This window comes from Schistocerca piceifrons, chromosome 1 (assembly GCF_021461385.2).
Source record: "Schistocerca piceifrons isolate TAMUIC-IGC-003096 chromosome 1, iqSchPice1.1, whole genome shotgun sequence".
Classification (NCBI taxonomy): Eukaryota; Metazoa; Arthropoda; class Insecta; order Orthoptera; family Acrididae; genus Schistocerca; species Schistocerca piceifrons.
In genome coordinates, this window is record NC_060138.1 from 487355195 (window position 1) to 487368515 (window position 13321).

The 13321-nt window shown below is 41.6% G+C and overlaps 1 protein-coding gene and 1 pseudogene across 2 annotated transcripts in view; one reads left to right on the forward strand and one right to left on the reverse strand.

Moving 5' to 3' along the window:
• LOC124795298 overlaps positions 1-13321 on the forward strand; it is a 604282-nt gene that overhangs the window by 321508 nt on the left and 269453 nt on the right. The window lies entirely within an intron of this gene.
• On the reverse strand, positions 5554-5671 carry LOC124722767 (annotated as a pseudogene).

Sequence of the window (13321 nt, forward strand, 5' to 3'; positions counted from 1 at the left end):
AGTAAAACAGGTTTGTTAAGACAATTGTAAAATAAGCTTAAGACCCGCAACATATCTTTTCTACAGAATCAATAAAACTGAGTGTCATCGTTAAAAATACATGCGACGAGTACCAAACAATTAAAGGCGAATGTAATGAACTTGGGTACAAAAAATCGATTTTTTCAAAAATTGTATTTTCTTAATCTATGTTGTGTGTGAATTTTAGCGTGTTAGCAGAATTAGAAATGCTTTTAAAATATTAAACAGTTTAACTCTGCACTGGAAGCCACTCCAACCTTTTCCGACATCAGGGAAACTGCTTGCTTCTGCGCAATTTCTTTAAGTGTAAAGGCTTTTTTCCTTCGATATCTCTCGCCGATATCTGTGTCTCTGGCTAACATCTACATCTTTGACTGATATGTTTACGTTCTGGCGACGACTAACACACATTAGTACGCGGAAAATTAAACTGGCCTCTCTTTACGTTGAAGTCGAAATTTATGTGTAATGGGTGGTGGAAAAATTGAGTTTATGAAACGAAACTTTCATGAAAATTGGTTTACCAAGAGAAAAGAGGAAGCAGCTTCAATTGAAGATCACAACCTCTCGGCTTCAGTGTCGAAAAGTGGGACAGAAATGTTGCACAGATGCGTGAGTGATGATGATATGGATGTCACTGGATTCAGCTTATTGATTTACAGCTTCTCTGCTAGGCTATAAGGCTTTCACGTTCACACGTTAGCTGTAAAAGTACAAAATGCATGACTGTTGTCAAAGAAAGAAGAGTGGGGATAGCTAGCGATTTTCAATTAATTTCTAATTCATGTGGCTATGATTTTTCATTTCCCTCCTCTAAGTATACTGACGCTGGTACTTATGAAAGCAATTTTAGGTTTACACATGCTGTGTGATGCCTTGGACAGGTTAGAGAAAGAGGTAATTTACTGTGTGGTGTCCTGAACATCTCTCCACCTTATGCAAGGTTTGAAAAAAAATAATATAGAAATTTCTGATGCTGTACATGATGCTGCTAAAGTTTCAATGAAGAAAGCAGTGGAAGAAATTATGGAATTCACCCAAATAGAAATAGATGCTCCTACAAATGTTACTGTCCTGTGTGTTTCTGTAGATGGGAGCTGGATGAAAAAGGGTCACTTACCTCCATATCGTGTTGCGTCTGTAATTGTCATTGACTCGAAGTTTTAGACATAGAAATCGTGTCTAAATACTGCCAACAATGTGCGACAGAAAAGGTCAACAATGAAGATAATGAAAAAACTGTGGAAAGAAAAGAACACAGTACCATAGTCTAAAAATTATAATGGTTGAAGTGGGGGCATGGAGGCCTCTGCAGCTGTTAAGATTTTCTCCAGATCTGAGGATCAGTATGGTGTTAGATATACTAAATAGCTTGGTGATGGTGACTACTCTTCATTCGAAGTTTTATCAGGTAAAAAACCGTACAAAGCTACAAAAGAAACGTGGAAATGTGTTGGCCACATCCAAATGAAGCTTGGTGGTAGGCTCAACATAGGAAAAGAGACGTATTCACAAAAACCCCCGTTACCGGAACCTGTTATGAATGTAATTAACCCCACATTCGGGTTTCTTGCAAACCCTGAATTACTGGAGAAGTCCCTTCATGGGAAGAGACAGAACGCAAATGAAAATCTAAATAATATAATTTGGATTAGATGCTCAAAGAGGATATTCTGTTAAAACACTCAAAATTGCTGTCTATAATGCAGTTTTATTTTTTAATGACGGAAGTAATGACAAAATGGAAGTGATGGAGAGAGCTGGTACAAGTCCAGGTGTGTTTACAACACAACCATATTACACCATCGATGAGATCAAGGTCAAGAAAACTGATAGATAACTGTCTTACCTATAAATGTAGACCAGCCAGATTCGACGGGGAGATAAGTGAAACCTCCAGGATTAGGAGTATCAGCATTGAGGATTTTAAAATTGAGGTAAGCTTATTACATGTAGAAGTGTGAGAAGAAATTATCTGAACCCCATTTTCTCGGTTTTAAGTTTTTTTGCACTATTACAAGTCTTTTCACTAACGTATATGCGCTAATATTATGAAATTTTCAGAAGCTGTTCAGAACATGTTGCTGTCTCATTGGATTTAAAAATACGAGATCCTGCGATTACATTTTGACTTTTCTGGGAGTTCAAGTGGAAAAAAAACTTAGTTCTGGATATGCCAAATTCAGAACTCTGTTAACAATACAGTTTGTACTGTAAATGAATAACTGTAGTTCAGTGGTTTTACAAGCTTCTAAGGACTCTACAAAAATATTTTCAAATTCATTTCATGATTAGAATTTGACGTACGGCAATAAAAAAAACCAAATATTCAAATTTGTGTTAAAATGTTAACCCTACGTCTTTTGTTATATTTTTCCCGTTCAAATGGAGCTCCTTTTTTTTACAAGTGCTAAATTTTAGATCTGTACATTAATAACTAAGGCTTTAACGATTGTTTACGTAAAATGTTTACATTTTCGATCAATCCACTCTTAACAGTCAAATTTCACACCATACATTGTACGTGCGAAAAATGTCAACCAACATCCTGATGACATGAAGGCCAGTGAACACGCTTATACACAAAGTGGGAGCGCTAGTGTACATATAAAATGTAATAAACCGCGCAACAGTTGAGGGGCAAGTATGCGTTAATCGTTGTAAATAAAATGACTATCAAAAGACGGTAAACCCTGGACCTGGTGTTAAGTGGGAAGACATTTAAAAGTAACATCTTTACTATGTAAAGGGGAATAAACAAAGGAAGGTGAAATGCCCCATGTCGACTCTCCCACTTGGTGTTTCACAATTCGTGTTACAAACTTCTCGAGGTTATAGAGGGAACTTACTAGATCGTGTTTTACATAGGAATCTGTGCCCGGAAACGTTCGTTTCCATGTTACAAGGACAACATGAGCTACTCAGTCACGCGCTAGATGTTTCTTACGCAGTTCGCCTCTTACCATATGCTACCCACCGTCATGAATGGTACGATGACGTGATGTCACGTGATGTCCTTTGTTTCCATCTGCCTTGTTTTTATGGTTCATGGTGATTCTTCAGCTGACTTAGCGGTGACTACTACTAGAGTACACGTTCGCAAAGTACTCTGATACGTTATTAATTTGCGATGTTGCTTGCCATAGTGGAAGAGAAGTTCAGTGTCTGTACTAAGAATGCATTCCAAATCGCGTGACTCCATTTAATCTCATGTTTGCCAGAGTAGAACGACGTCTGCGGGAAATTGGGAAATTCACAAGCGATAGGGCAAGCTGTGGTGCTCCAAGGACGCGGCGTAATGTCGTATTCGAAGAGGATGTGCTGCATCAAGTTGAGGGAACCCATCGGCGACTACTCGAGCCACTGCACTTGACTTGTACGTGTTTCACTCATCTATCTGTCGTGTTATGCATGTACAGCAACTCCATCCATATCACCCTCAGAAGGTACGGGCCATGCTTCCAGCGGATTTTGTGCCCCGTGTCAATTCCTGAACTCGGTTCTTATTCTGTTGTATGGATTTTCCTCGGGTTCCAAGGCAAATTTTGTTCCCCGACGAAGCACATTTCAACAGGGAAGATGGTCTAAACGTTCAGAGGAGCCATAATTGGAATAAAGAAAACCAAGAGCCATGTGTTTGGCATCATTGTATCTGTGATGGTCATGTGATGGGTCGTACAGCCCTCCTCCCCCTTTAACGGGCGGAAGGTACTTAATATTCATGCAAAGAGTGAATTGTGATTCCAGCATGACAGTGCAGAAGCACAATTTGCAATTCCCGTCCGAATCATCTAAACGTAGACTGCGAGGACAGGTGCATCGGTCAAGGTGAGCCACATACTTGGCCACCAACATCCCCAGATTCAACTCTTGTGGACTTTTTCTTTTGTGGCCACATAAAGTCTTGTACATCTTGTTTACGCAACCCCTGTCCTGTCGGAGGAAGATCTGATAAGGCTGCGGCAGAAGCGATTAATCACATATCTCACTTGTTTATGTGAGATTCCTGCGCAGATGCATTGTGTGCACTGAACTTGGTGGTTGCGGTATCGAACAGCTGTTGTAATATCACAGTAACCAGGCGTTAAATCTGTACATCTTGTTTTTCTTTCAACATGGAAACGAATCGCTTCCGGAAACGGGACCCTATGTAAAACTTGGTCTACTATGTCCCCTCTGCAACCTCTAGAAGTGTGTAACATGAATTGTGAAACACGTTGTATGAGGAATAATGCCGGTGACTTCCCTCGAGAGCCGAAACGAGAGCAGGTAGTGATGTTGAACTCTGGTGCCTGGAATGACACAGATATTGGATGAAGTCGATTACAATCTAGGAAGTCGGCATATGATACCTGGACTTACTTGTCAGACGTTCTGGCAGGACACAGGACGACCGCAGGGGAATGCCAGGAGTGGCACTTAAATAGGGGAAAGTCTGCTTACAAGTAGGGCCCGTAGGGGGGAAAACAGGTAAGTAGGCAAAGGCAAAAGTTGAATAATGGTTAAAAGTCAAATAAAATGCAAAACATGTTGGAATTTAAAAGAAAGACATAAATGCATGATAAAATGACGTATAAATAGTACTATTACCGAACGAAAACGCACAGCATATGATTGTGAGGGGTCTTATAATAAGCGAGAAGTCTATTTGGAAACGGACCTAAGCAAACGGCAAAACCAAATGATTTATAGTTAAGTTAGTTCTTCACTATATTGACTCAATCAGAGTCATTTATTTGGCATTTATCGCAAGCCTACAAGAACAATTTAAATATATTAGAAATCTTGCCACCAAGAGCAGCAAAAGATACCTTTTTTGCATACATATACTAAATCTATTACTCAAGTTACACCCCAACAGCACAGAAAATAACAAATAACTGAATACATTGTGTCAGAGTTCCTCCAAATAATTTTTTTCATACTTGATAAGCTATATAATTCTAAACTAGACGATCTTCAAACCAGACGCAACATAGTGATGATGCAGGAAAGATAAAATTCGTGTCTCTTCCCTGTTTTGGGAACTTTTCTTACAAAACCAGTGCATTGTTTCGCTGGTTTAATGTTAGAATCGAGTTCAAAACCAATAAAAATTAGGTCAGCTAATTGCTTACAATATTAAAACTTAAGAGGACAAATTTGAAACTGCGGGCACTTATGAAATCGGATGCACTAGTGCAGCGCCTTTTATATTAGTCACACAGGCAGAAACTTAAAAAGTAGATCTAAAAATCTTACATATGCAGGGAGGAATAATGCAGGAGACAAATCTACATTTGATTCTCATTTAATTTCTAAACGATGTAGTGTCACTAACATTAGCACTAGCACTCCGTCCTCAGGCCACAAGTGGCCCATCGGGACCATACGACCGCCGTATCATCCTCACATGAGGATGCGGATAGGAGGGGCGTGTGGTCAGCACACTGCTCTCCCGGTCGTTATGATGGTTTTCTTTGACCGGAGCCGCTACTAATCGGTTGAGTAGCTCCTCAATTGGCATCACGAGGCAGAATGCACACCGAGAAATGGCAACAGCACATGGCGGCCCGGATGGTCACCCATCCAAGTGCCGGCCTCACCCGACAGCGCTTAACTTCGGTGATTTAACGGGAACCAGTGTGTCCACTGCGGCAAAGCCGTTGCCGTCACTAACATTGCTAACAGCTAAATGTTTTGCATAAAATGGACAATGGTACCACATCGCTTTTTAGAGGAGATTGTATTCTACAAACAAGTGCACTACATTAGGAGTGATATTCTTGACAAACCAAAAAGTCCAAAATTCGTCGTTTTCCTGTACGGCTTTCACAACGGTTCTGATGGGTTATACTGTAAATGTGCACCTCAATAAGAGCGATATTCTTGACAATCCAAAAAGTCTGATAAACATTCTTTCCTTGAATGTCTTTCAGAAAGCGTCTGGTGTAATATAATGTAATTAAATTTAACGCTATTTCGTCTCGTTACAGTGTACATCTGGCCCATTTACTGTAAATACCAGAGCATGCTCATGGCCACAGGTCGTTCTAACATCGCTTTTGCATGCAGAGATAAGCTCTGCGGCTTCCGTTTGTAACCATCGTTGGTCTTGAAACCTACAAAGTCTGTTGTGCTGTCCCGTTTCGTAATAATACTTGTTATATATCCTTCTATTATACATCCATTGAAGCCTTTAAAAATCCAAGTTGTTTTGTACTTAACTTTTAAAGCATTTCGTCAGCATTTATCTCATCATTTGTCTCTGCCAGCTTACCATCTGCCTCCTATAGGCACTACTTTCAAGTTACCTCTGCCCTATTTTAGTGCCACATCCGCACATGTCTCAACAGTCGATCTGTGTCCTCTCAGAACGCCTGACACGTAAGTTGAGGTGACATATGTTGATTTAGAAGTAACTTCATCCAATATCTTTGTTATTATAGTCTTTTATGATGTTTATTGACAAATTGTTTTTCACCATTATTTATCCATTTTAATGGTAAACCGGCTTACAATTCATTATTTTTTCATTTCTTGTTTTTATGAAGTGAACGGACGAGTTGTTTTCAAGACTTAAGTATTTGATTTGTTCTTTATGACGCATGTTACTACATTTTTCGCCATTTGTCTCATTATGTTGTACTTTGGTGTTTGATACCGTAAGTAGGCTGTTTAGGTTTTTATGCTGGTGACGCCACGTGGCGGTCTGTATGAAAATCGCTGACTGCGCTGTGTGCAGTCTGTGGCTGTTTGGACTCATTGTTGGAATATTCGCTAGTTGAGTATTGGGCAGTTGGATGTGAACAGCACGTAGCGTTGGCCAGTTGGAGGTGAGCCGCCAGCAGTGGTGGATGTGAAGAAAGACATGCCAGAGTTTTGAGAGGTTACTATGAGCGGACGATCTGGACGTGTGACAGTCAGAAAAAGGAAATTTGTTTAATTGGATGTCAAATATATATACATTATGACATTTGAACACTATTAAGGTAAATAAAATGTTTGCTCTCTATCAAAATCTTTCATTTGCTAACTATGCCTATCAGTAGTTAATGCCTTCAGTAGTTAGAATCTTTTATTTAGCTGGCAGTATTGGCAATCGCTGTATTGCAGTAGTTCGAGTAACGAAGATTTTTGTGAGGTAAGTGATTCATGAAAGGTGTAAGTTATTGTTAGTCGGGGCTATTCTTTTGTAGGGATGAAAGTCAAATTGCGTTGCGCTAAAGTATTGTGCGTCAGTTTTGTGATGATCAGAATAAGTAAAGAGGAAACTGTCTGATTACTTTGAGCTTTGCTCAGCTGTATGACATAAGAGTTTTTCCAGCACTGTCATTCTTTACATACAAAGAGAAAGTTTCAATATTACGTAGATATCACTAGACAATGGCCTTGAGGGCCGAAATAGGTCGTTCTTTAAAATAGAAAGAAAAGTGCACTGGAGCCGAAATTTTCACCAAAAGCTTTAGAAGGGTTCTAGTGTTATTGATGAATTTGTTACTCGGGTGGCGACTAGTGAGTAGTCCAGCGTTTTTAACCTTCCTTCCTTTGGGGGATTCAAAAAAGCAGGTACATAATGTACATACAATGCATGTACTATGAAACGACTGTGAGATACAAAAATTACAAATTTATTATTAGTTTTTTTTGTCTTCGCTATTTTATCAACAGAGGATTAGAAGACATTAGAAATCTCGCGACGCATCTGACACGGCGCTAACACTTGGCTAGTCAACTTCCAAAGTCACTTAGCTCATTACATAGAGGTGTCGGGATACTTCTGAACATATACTTTTTTCCCAAAACACCTAATTTCGATGTATTTAACCTTCACTAAATAGATTGAGTGCAAGTTGTTGGTGATCCGTTCTACACGGATAAGCGTAGACGTCGCATAGCGAGAGAAGACGCCACAGGTGAAATGTACATCTGCTTTGTAATGTTACTGATTTTGGTGATGACAGTCCTTCGAGGCGGCCACCAAGAACTGTCCTGTTGTCTGGAGTCTAACTAAGACGACCAGAACGCTGAAGAAACCGAGGTAGACGCCACACCACCCATGGCGACCTACTCACGGGCCCGACTAATTGAGCGTTTGTATGCATTCACCTCTCCCCTAATTCTACTAATCTTATCTTCTGCATCATTACACGCTTCGCGAGGAAAAGAAGGCTACGAAATTAGTTTAAATCAACCGGGAGGGCCCCTGCGCGGCGGCGAGATGTATTTATGTATATGTATGCATGTACGTGCGTGCGTAGCTCTTTATTCCTACTCCCCCTCTGCCGCTTTCCTTTCCTTTCCATTCCTTTCCTCCCGCCCCCTTACTTTCTCGCCACTCGCGAGAGCGCAACCCTAATCCGCAACCGGCGAGACCTGAATAATGCAGACACCGCGTAACGGCGCAGATTGCGGGGACGGAAACAAACGTAATCCCCGTGGCGATCTAGGAAACGACGCTCCATAGCCATCAGATTACTCTCTACGCTGCAGTGCCGCGAAAGCCAGTAAAAGCTGATTAAAAAGGAAACAAAGGCGCAGAAACGGAATGCTACGAATATGTCTGGGAACAATGTTTCTGTGGAACTAAATCGTATTATGGGACTGAGTTAATGGCAACGAAGTAATATTTCGGCTCTTTTGTTTTCGGAGTAGCCTTTCGTAAAGATATTTCTCGTTGTTTATATTACACATATCTTGCAAACAAAAATCTAAGGTACACACAGTTTGATCCACGTTGACAGTATGGAACAGCGGTAGCAATTAGCGGACGGAAACGGCGGAGAGTAACGTCCGTCCTTTTTGTGGTGCTAACTCAACTGTTTACCACTAATCAGTTCTTACTTCCACCCCCACGACATCGACTTTAAGATAACTCAAACAGATATTTTCTGATTTGATTAGATTTTTTTTTATTTGGTCCTACTGATTACATATTTTACAAATAGTGTACTAGTAATATAGATTAAGTCAAGTGAAATAATACAGTATTACCCAAACAGATATATACCATTACTATTTCACTTAATTTCTAAGGATAATTGGTTGCTTATTTCATTCGAGCAGCAGCTTATTGGCATAAGTTTTAGTAAATTGGGAAAGTAGTGAAGTAAATGAAAGCACACATTTTTATACTAACGACACGATAAATAAATAAATTTTCCTTTTTAAGATTAAAATATAAATTTTCTCTTAAAACTACATACCTTTATCTTAGCGAGACAAATAAATTTACTATTTATCATCATAATTTGAGTTAAAATACAAAATTTAGTCTTCATGACAAAAGTATCTCATTTGTTCTATTACGACTCTGGTTTTAGCTAAGTTGTTTACCATACTGTTACACTGAAGGATGCCTTATAAATCTATGAATTCGTTCAGTTTATAGAAAGAAATTGGTTCTATGAGGAATGTTTTTTATTTCCTTTTTAATTTATGAACAATATTAATTTGGCGGCAGGGGTGGCCGAGCCGCTCTAGGCGCTACAGTTTGGTACCGCGCCACCACTACGGTCGCAGGTTCGAATCCCGCCTCGGTCATGGACGTGTGTGATGTCCTTAGGTTAATTAGGTTTAAGTAGTTCTAAGTTCTAGGGAACTGATGACCTCAGAAGTTAAGTCCCATAGTGCTCAGAGCCATTTTTTTGAACAATATTAATTTGTTTCATATTGATAGGAAGCTTATTGTATACTTTTATAACTGACACAGTAATTCCCCTGTGTGTCGATTTGTTTGCGCTCTCTGTTGATTCGTTCAGACGTTCTTTGCAGAACAGTTTTTAGGGTGGATAGGGACTGCAACTGCCGCCGTTGGATAAGCAGGTGCAGCAGCAAGTCGTATACTCCTAGCTCACTCATTTGTTACATAGTTTAATTCTTAATTTCTTTGCATGTTTTTGGTACTTGCATTGTTTAATTCATAAATTTCGAGCGTATTATAGTATTTGAGAGTTGTAGCATCGCGTTTTAGTACCTGAATAGTGTAAAATCGCGTAGTCTCTTTCCGCCGCCGAGCGGTGTGTCAGCAGTGCGCAAGTAGCAGCATTACTGCATTTACTAGGCAATCTTGTATTTTAATAACCGTTTAAATTTTGTGTCGATTTGTTTGCGCTCTCTGTAGATTGGTTCAGACGTTCTTTGCAGAACAGTTTTTAGCATGGATAGGGACTGCAACTGCTGTGTTCGGATGCAGGCTGAGTTGGCATCCCTTCGCTCCCAGCTTCAGGCAGTGTTGGCTTCGGTCACACAGCTTGAGGCTGTTGCCAATGGGCATCACTGTGGGGGTCCGGATGGGGGTTTGTCGGGGACGGCCAGCTCGTCCCACGCATCCCCCGATCGGACTACGACTGTGGTTGCCCAGGATACCGCCCGCATTGAGGCTGAAATCCCTCACCTGGTAGAGTGGGAGGTCGTCTCGAGGTGTGGCAGGGAGCGAAAGACATTCCAGAGGGCTGAGCGGAAGGCCTCTCCAGTTTGTCTGACGAACCGGTTTCAGGCTCTGTCTCAGGCTGATACTGATTTTCAGCCTGACATGGCTGCTTGTCCTGTTCCAGAGGTTGCCCCTCAGTCTGCAAGATCCGGGCGGTCGCAGAGGGTGGGCTTACTGGTATTTGGGAGCTCCAACGTCAGGTGCGTAATGGGGACCCTTAGGGATATGGCAGCAAGAGAGGGGAAGAAAACCAATGTGCACTCCGTGTGCATACCGTGGGGAGTCAATCCAGATGTGGAAAGGGTCCTTACGAATACCATGAGGGGTACAGGGTGCACCCATCTGCAGGTGGTCGCTCATGTCGGCACCAATAATGTGTGTTGCTGTGGATCGGAGGAAATCCTCTCTGTTCCGGCGGCTATCTGATTTGGTGAAGACTGCCAGTCTCGCTAGCGGGATGAAACCAGAGCTCACCATCTGCAGCATCGTCCGACAGGACTGACTGCGGACCTTTGGTACAGGTCATAGTGGAGGGTCTGAATCAGAGGCTGAGACGGTTCTGCGACCGGGTGGGCTGCAGATTCCTCGACTTGCGCCATAGGGTGGTGGGGTTTCGGGTTCCGCTGGATAGGTCAGGAGTCCACTACACGCAACAAGTGGCTACACGGGTAGCAGGGGTTGTGTGGCGTGGGCTGGGCGGTTTTTTAGGTTAGATGGCCTTGGGCAAGTACAGAAAGGGCAACAGCCTCAACGAGTGCGGGGCAAAGTCAGGACATGCGGGGACCAAGCAGCAATCGGTATTGTAATTATAAACTGTCGAAGCTGCGTTAGTAAAGTACCGGAACTTCAAGCGCTGATAGAAAGCACCGAAGCTGAAATCGTTATAGGTACAGAAAGCTGGCTGAAGCCAGAGATAAATTCTGCCGAAATTTTTACAAATGATAGATTGCATGCAACCGGTGGTGGAGTGTTCGTCGCTGTTAGTGGTAGTTTATCCTGTAGTGAAGTAGAAGTGGATAGTTCCTGTGAATTATTATGGGTGGAGGTTACACTCAACAACCGAGCTAGGTTAATAATTGGCTCCTTTTACCGACCTCCCGACTCAGCAGCATTAGTGGCTGAACAACTGAGAGAAAATTTGGAATACATTTCACATAAATTTTCTCAGCATGTTATAGTCTTAGGTGGAGATTTCAATTTACCAAATATAGACTGGGACACTCAGATGTTTAGGACGGGTGGTAGGGACAGAGCATCGAGTGACATTATACTGAGTGCACTATCCGAAAATTACCTCGAGTAATTAAACAGAGAACCGACTCGTGGAGATAACATCATGGACCTACTCATAACAAACAGACCCGAACTTTTCGACTCTGTATGTGCAGAATAGGGAATCAGTGATCATAATGCCGTTGCAGCATCCCTGAATATGGAAGTTAATAGGAATATAAAAAAAGGGAGGAAGGTTTATTTGTTTAGCAAGAGTAATAGAAGGCAGATTTCAGACTACCTAACAGATCAAAACGAAAATTTCTGTTTCGACACTGATAATGTTGAGTGTTTATGGAAAAAGTTCAAGGCAATCGTAAAATGCGTTTTAGACAGGTACGTGCCGAGTAAAACTGTGAGGGACGGGAAAAACCCACCGTGGTACAACAACAAAGTTAGGAAACTACTGCGAAAGCAAAGAGAGCTTCACTCCAAGTTTAAACGCAGCCAAAACCTCTCAGACAAACAGAAGCTAAACGATGTCAAAGTTAGCGTAAGGAGGGCTATGCGTGAAGCGTTCAATGAATTCGAAAGTAAAATTCTATGTACCGACTTGACAGAAAATCCTAGGAAGTTCTGGTCTTACTTTAAATCAGTAAGTGGCTCGAAACAGCATATCCAGACACTCCCGGATGATGATGGCATTGAAACAGAGGATGACACGCGTAAAGCTTAAATACTAAACACCTTTTTCCAAAGCTGTTTCACAGTGGAAGACCGCACCGCACAAACGAAAAAATGGCTGACATCGAAATAAGTGTCCAGGGAATAGAAAAGCAACTGGAATCACTCAACAGAGGAAAGTCAACTGGACCTGACGGGATACCAATTCGATTGTACACAGAGTAAGCGAAAGAGCTTGCCCCCCTTCTAACAGCCGTGTACCGCAAGTCTCTAGAGGAACGGAAGGTTCCAAATGATTGGAAAAGAGCACAGGTAGTCCCAGTCTTCAAGAAGGGTTGTCGAGCAGATGCGCAAAACTGTAGACCTATAACTCTGACGTCGATCTGTTGTCGAATTTTAGAACATGTTTTTTGCTTGAGTATCATGTCGTTTTTGGAAACCCAGAATCTACTATGTAGGAAACGACATGGATACCGGAAACAGTGATCGTGTGAGACCCAACTCGCTTTATTTGTTCATGAGACCCAGAAAATATTAGATACAGGCTCCCGGGTAGATGCTATTTTTCTTGACTTCCGGAAGGCGTTCGATACAGTTCCGCACTGTCGCCCGATAAACAAAGTAAGAGCCTACGGAATATCAGACCAGCTGTGTGGCTGGATTGAAGAGTTTTTAGCAAACAGAACACAGCATGTTGTTATCAATGGAGAGACGTCTACAGACGTTAAAGTAACCTCTGGCGTGCCACAGGGGAGTGTTATGGGACCATTGCTTTTCACAATATATACAAATGACCTAGTAGATAGTGTCGGAAGTTCCATGCGGCTTTTCGCGGATGATGCTGTAGTATACAGAGAAGTTGCAGGATTAGAAAATTGTAGCGAAATGCAGGAAGATCTGCAGCAGATAGGCACTTGGTGCAGGGAGTGGCAACTGACCCTTAACATAGACAAATGTAATGTATTGCGAATACGTAGAAAGAAGGATCCTTTA